Source organism: Papaver somniferum, chromosome 8 (assembly GCF_003573695.1).
Source record: "Papaver somniferum cultivar HN1 chromosome 8, ASM357369v1, whole genome shotgun sequence".
In the NCBI taxonomy this organism is placed as follows: domain Eukaryota; kingdom Viridiplantae; phylum Streptophyta; class Magnoliopsida; order Ranunculales; family Papaveraceae; genus Papaver; species Papaver somniferum.
The window spans coordinates 97049070-97056418 of NC_039365.1; positions in this window are offsets into that span (position 1 = coordinate 97049070).

Consider the following 7349-nt stretch of genomic DNA (forward strand, 5'->3'; position numbering starts at 1 on the left):
TACAGGCTATTATAGGAAGTTTGTCAGGAATTATTGAGCAATCAGTAAACCACTTACTGATCTTCTCAAGAAGAACTCCTTCATTTGGACTTAAGCAGTCACTTCAGCTTTTGAACAACTCAAGAAGGCCATGTCAACAACTCCAGTATTGGCCTTAACTGACTTCACTAAGCCCTTTGTGGTTGAAAGTGATGCTAGTGACTCATGTATTGGAGTTGTATTACTCCAAGATGGCAAGCCAATCGCTTACTTTAGCAAACCTTTGGGGTCCAAGAGCTAGAGCATTATCCACATATGAAAAGGAGTTTCTATCCATTGTCCTAGCAGTTCAGAGATGGAGGCATTACTTACAACGAGCTAAGTTCATAATCCAAACTGATCATCAAAGTATCAAGTATTTCTTGGAGCAAAGGATCACCACACCATTACAGCAAAGATACTTAATCAAACTGTTGGGATTTGATTATGTCATCAGATACAAGAAAGGAGATGAAAATGTAGTGGCAGATGCACTTTCTAGAAGACCTCCTGATTCAGCTCATTGTAATTTATTGGCTGCCTCTACACCAGCATGGGCTCAAGAGGTACTTGCCAGCTAAACTGATGATGAGAAAGCTCAGGGCATCATTTCTAAACTTCTCCTCAGTCCTTCTAGTGTTGAAAACTTCACCTACAAGGAGCGCATATTGAGGTACCAAACAAAACTCTATATTGGTACTGGTGGAAAAATTAGGAAATCATTATTACATTCTCTACATAATTCTGCTGTGGGAGGACATTCTGGTATTCAAGATACATATGCAAGAGCCAAAGCACATTTTTATTGGCAAGGCCTCAAAAAGGATGTTTTACTCTTTGTGTCTCAATGTGATACATGTCAAAGGAACAAGAGTGACACCACAAACTCTGCTGGCCTTCTCCAACCTCTCCCTAAACAAGATTATGATTGGAAACATATAACAATGGAATTCATTGATGGTCTACCAACAATCAACAAGAAGAATGTCATCCTAGTTGTGGTAGACAGACTCACTAAGTATGCTCATTTTATTTCCCTACATCACTCATACACTGCTTCTTCTGTGGCCCAAGTTTTTCTCAATCAAATTATCAAGCTACATGGGTTGCCTGCCTCAATTGTGTCAGATAGAGACAAGGTGTTTACAAGAAACTTCTGGAATGATTTATTCAAGGCCTTGGGCACAAGCTTGAAATTAAGCCCTGCTTATCACCCTCAAACTGATGGACAGACTGAGAGAGTGAATGCTTGTTTGGAAAATTATTTAATATGTGTAGCAGGTCATAAACCAAGCAGCTGGAGCAATTGGTTGTCCCTTGCATAGTGCTGGTATAACACCAGCTTTCACAGGGGTCTCAAAATGTCTCCATTTCAAGATTTGTATGGTTATTTACCTCCCCATCTAGCATTCCCATCTAATGCTACTACTTCAGTGGATGACGCGGAGGCTTACTTGAAGTCCAGAGAATCCATGCTTGACATCATCAAGGAATCACTACATCAAGCACAGGCCAGGATGAAGCTTTGTGATAACTCTTCAAGAGTGGAGAGAACTTTCCAAGAGGGGGATTCGGTCTACCTCAAACTTCATCCCTATAGACAAGCTTCAGTGTCTCTCAGAAGAAACTTTAAACTATCTGCCAAATACTATGGGCCCTTCAAAGTCTTACACAAAGTAGGTGTTGTGGCCTACAAACTGGAGCTACCTTCACATTCAAGGATCCATCCAATCTTCCATGTCTCCTATTTGAAACAACACATTGGTATGAAACACAGTCCCTCTCCTACTCTACCTATTGTTGATCTCAATAGTGAAGTTATCATGCTGCCAGAGAAGGTGTTACAGACTAGAACAGTGCTCGGGGGTAGCAGATTGGTGCACCAACTTCTCATCCAATGGACTAACTCAACTGCTGAGGATTCCACCTGGGAGAACTCATCCAATATACGGTCTCATTACCCTAGATTTGTCCTTGAGGACAAGGAAAATTTTCAGGGGTAGGCAGTGTTGTATCCCCTTCTCAACTAAACCTCTCTGTGGTCTGCCCTTAGTAATTTAGTTGTGTGCCTTAGTAGTCCAGATAGGCTGTCATTGGGTGTGTTGTGGACTGTTGATAGCTAGCCACATGTCTGTCATCGATTGAGTCTATTTAGAGTTCAATTATTGGATACTTAATGTGTAAGAAGGGTTATCCCTTCATTATCTGATTTCTGTTTTTGAATGAAATACATTTGGCTGCGGCTCTGACACAGATTTTTGGCTTGAATCTCTGATTCAAGAGGTGATTCTTCACCATTCTATCCATCTATGCTTGTTAAATTGTTATAGGGATACAACATGTTGTTACTGGTGGAGCCGCCTATTCGGAGAGGAAGTAACCTAATTAGGAGAAATATCTTACGGCCGCTCGGTTTAAAGACTTCTTTGGGATTGAGAAGATCTATTAGTACCGTTGGTGGAAAACTAGATAATTACGGTTTATTATTAGTTTTCTATTGATTTGATTGACTAACGGTTGTTGAACTTTGATTGCACCTAGTTTGTTTATGCTTGAGAATCTTCTCTTCTGATATAAGATTCACTCAAACTAGATTGAAGTTTCGACGGGGATCTTTAGATTGTATGTAGTTCTAAAGACGTCTTATGATAATCCATTATTAACAGACTCCGTTCTGTGCGTGATTGATCACAATAGATTCAAGTTGATTGTGTGCAGGTGTTTATTGAAGATCTAAGAAGATTTGAAGACAAATAACACTTTGAAGATTTCTGATTTGGTTTCATAATCATTGGTGTGCACAATACTTGTTTCGGTTAAAGAGGATCCAACTATAATCAGATTATCCTTGTGGTAGATTGGATCGATTAGTTGAGTAGATCAGCATCAATACGTTTCTTTGTGATTCAAAGTATTGATTGCAAAATCTAGACGATTATTTCGGTAATTGTTAGTAGATGATCTAAGGACCTGACAAAAGAGTTTATTGAGATAAACGGAAGAGCCTTTTGTCGAACTCACATCACTTGGTTGAAAATATTTTATACCAAACAGATTTATTATTCCTTTACTGTTTGGAATACGAACCAAAGGAATTGTTCCAAGTACGTGACTTATTACAAGTTGGAGGCGTGGGAATACAGACGGAACTAGGTGAACTATAGGTTTAGTTGCTTGGTCTCAACTATACGAAGTTTGTTTGATTTTGTATAGCGGCTCAATCCTGATAGTATTCAATTCTGGACAAGGTCCTGGGGTTTTTCTGCATTTGCGGTTTCCTCGTTAACAAAATCTTGATGTGTATTTTACTTTTCTATTTCCGCAATTATAATTGTTTTTATTATAATTAGAAGTAAAATACACAAACGTTAATTCCTATTTACTTGATAGTAATCATATTGTGTTTGGTTAAGTCCGAACCTTTTATCAAGTAAATATACTTTTTGTTGTATTGTCTCAATCTCGTATCCATAGAAGATCACACTAAGTGTGAACCGATTAGTTGTAGTGTCTCGACACGGTCCATAGACAATCACTTTCGGATAAATGACTTATAGGTGGAAAAGTTTTAGATTGAGGTATATTTGGGTACCCTCGTCTTTTAAAGAAGTTTTGTTAACGAGGAAACCGCAAATACATAAAAAACCCTGGACCTAGTCCATATTTGAACACCACACTATATTTTGCCGCTCCAGACACTAGCCTACTACAAGTTAACTTCGGATTGGAATATAGTTGAGCCCTAACCAAGTCTCACATCGATTAAGGTACAATTGGGTTCCTTACGCCTCTAGAACCACACCGGATTCTGCGCACTTGATTCCCTTAGCTGATCTCACCCACAACTAAGAGTTGCTACGACCCAAAGTCGAAGACTTATAAACAAATCTGTCTCCCACAGATAAGTCTATTCTAATATATAAATCTGTCTCCTACGGAAGTACCTATGAAGTTTTGTTCTGTCTTTTGATAAACCAAAGTGAACACGAACCAATTGATAATCTAGTCTTATACTCCCGAAGAGCAGCCTAAAAATATCAATCACCTCAGAATAACTTAACTATATGGTAGTAGAAGAAGTTGTTGTGGAATCATAAAGAATGAGACGAAGAGCTTTGTTATTACTTTTTATATCTTACCTATCAGAGATAAATCTCGAGCCAATCTTAGAGAAGATAGTACTCAATATGATAGAACAAGTAATATCAGCTACAAAGAAAATAGATGGATCTGGCTTCACGAATCCCAAATGAAGTCTTCAAGTCGTTAACCTATAATGGTTTTGGAAAAACCTAGGTTAAAGGAGAATCGACTGTAGTCTCAACTAGGACACAGGAAAATGTCGGGATTAGGTTTTCCAGATGCTAGGGTTCTCCCATATACAGTCTTTAAAATCATGGGTTGCTTTTAATCAAAGATAAGATAGCTTAGTAACAAAGCATTCAATAGTCACCGTTAGATGAAATACTGATTTAAGATTCAAGCTAAGTTTGCTTAAAACCAAAGCAATATCTCTCCATCGTTAGATGGTCTTAGCTTGTTACACACAAAACAAAAATACCTTCATTTAGATATGGGTAACCGTACCTAAACGTGTATATTGAGTTGGCTCAATAACAGTTAACCGAAGTTATCCATATGAATACTTTTGTCTTAACCACATTCATCTAAAACTTCTAGATCAAATATGATGATCAATCAATCATGAAAAATAATCAAATGAACATAAAGTTGTTTAATTGTTCACTATCTCATGGAAATATATATGAACAAATTGAAACAAAATCGGATTGATTCATAATTGTACAAAGTACTTATATAAAAATCAATTCATGAACATTAAGCCACGGTTTGCAAAGATTGCATTCCTTAATTCATAAATGTATTTGTTCATGAGTAGGAAAAACATACTTAACCGATTTTAGAACTTTAACCACTAAGTTTGCAAACAGGTACGCAAACTATAGGTTCCAGACTTTGGTCTTGTCCAGCCGTTTGCAAACGGCTATGCAAACAACCGTGCCAGACTTAACTCAGGTAGAATCGTTCACATACTGGTATGCAAACATGGTTCCCGGACTTTAATAGTTAAAACCGTTCGCATACTAGGTATGCAAACCAGGTTCCCGGACCTGAATCATACCAAAACAGTTTGCATACTATGTACGCATACTGTGTTGTATCCAGACAAAGGTTTTTGTTCTAACCTCCCATTTCAATCATCGAAACATCCTTAGAAGACGACAATAGTTGTCTCACACAAACTATTAGCTTCGAGTAATTTTCAAGTGATCGAATGATCAATACGAAACTTTCCAAGTCGACATCAAATGATTGTCTCACACAAATCATGTAAGATGTTTCAAGGAAATTTCCACATGATCATCTTTTGACTTAATATTTAGTTTCCAACAAATAAATTGTTTCCAAATAAACTTGTCAAGAATAATGATGAACGTAGCTAAAACAAAAAGCTTCCAACACGTATTTCGAGAAATAGATAAGCGAGATAATCTCGGCTCGAAATATGAAATGTGTATAATATAAAAATCTCTATAGATATACGACTTAGTATCATTAGGAGATAAAATAGATAGACTTCTGAGTGATAAATAATTTTTAGTCTCCACATACCTTTTGTTGATGTAGTTCCTCCAAGCTCTCCTCAGTAGATCTTCGTTTTCAATTGATGAACACCGTGAAGTTTAAAGCTCAACTACACATTCTATCCTAATCCGAGACATAGCTATAAGTATACTAGAAATCAAGACTTATAGTTTTGATCAACTAAACTTGACAAAGAAGCTTGAGATAGCAACGCTTGCGAGTTCGGACGAGCAGTGCTCTAAATATTTGATTGGGAAGGGATATACAAATAATGATTCGTGCCTGCGTATTTATAAAATTAATAAATAAAAAACAAGTTCTGGATTTGCAATTATAGATGTATATGTTGATGATATGAACATAATAGGAACTCTTGATGAAATAAGATAAACTGCAAGCTATTTGAAATCCAAATTTGAGATGAAAGATCTTAGGAAAACTCGGTTTTGTCTAGGACTTGAACTAGAACACCGAGCTTGTGGTATATTAATCCACCAATCTATATGTCCAAAAGATACTCAGGTAATTTAATATGGACAAAATTCACCCTCCTAGAACTCTCATTATTGGTCGAAGTTTGGATGTACATAAAGATCCATTTCGTCCGAAGGAAGATGACGAAGAAGTATTGGGAGCTGAAATTCCCCATCTAAGTGGAATAGGCGCATTATTGTACTTAACAGAATATACTCAACCAAATATTCCATTCTCGGTGAATTTTTTATCTAGATATAGCTCAGCGCCAACGCGGCGTCATTGGGATGGTATCAAGAATATATTTAGATACCTAAAAGGAACCACTAACATGGGTTTATTTTATCCCTATGAGGACGTAAGGAAGACTGCAAATGCAAATGCAAACCTCTACACCAAAACTCCAAATAATGTTTTAGTTGGTTTTACTAATATAGGGTACCTTTCTGACCTATACAAAGGTTGGGCCCAAACTAGTTACGTGTTCACTATAGGAAACACCGCGATATCTTGGAGATTGACCAAACAAACTCTTGTGGTAACTTCCACGAACTATTCTGAGATTATTCCCCTACATAAGGAGGTTCGTGAGTGTACATGGTTACACATATTTGAGTGACGTGTGGTTTGAATTCAACCACTGATGAGCCGACTTACATTTATGAAGACAATGTGGCTTACATCGAACAGTTGAAACAATGGTATATTACGGGTGATAATATGAAATATGTATCACCGAAGTTCTCTCACAATCAGCAACAACAATGTCTTCTGAACATTCAAGTCAGCAAAGTAAAGTCTGGTCAAAATGTGGAAGACTTATTTACTAAGTCATTGACCAAATCCACATTTGAAAAATGCGTGAAAAACATAGGACTAAGGAAATTTTCTGAACTCCCATGAAAGTAATCAGAGGGTAGTGACATTATGGGAAGTACCTGATGTCGACATTAAAGGTTTTTCATATCCTAAGAGTTGTGAAATAGCAAGAAAATTGGTCACCTTTAATGAGGTAACTTTACTTGCATTTATCGTGTTGTACTCTTTTTTCCTTCATCAAGGTTTTGTCCCACTAGGTTTTTCCTTGTAAAGGTTTTAACGAGGTAACATATGTCATTCCAACTATGTTCTAAGTTTTCTTGTACTCTTGTCCCTTAGTTCAGGTTTTGTCTCTCTGGGTTTCATGGCGAGATTTTAATGAGACAATTGACTTAGCCATATTGTTCTTTTGAGGATATTACTATATGTGA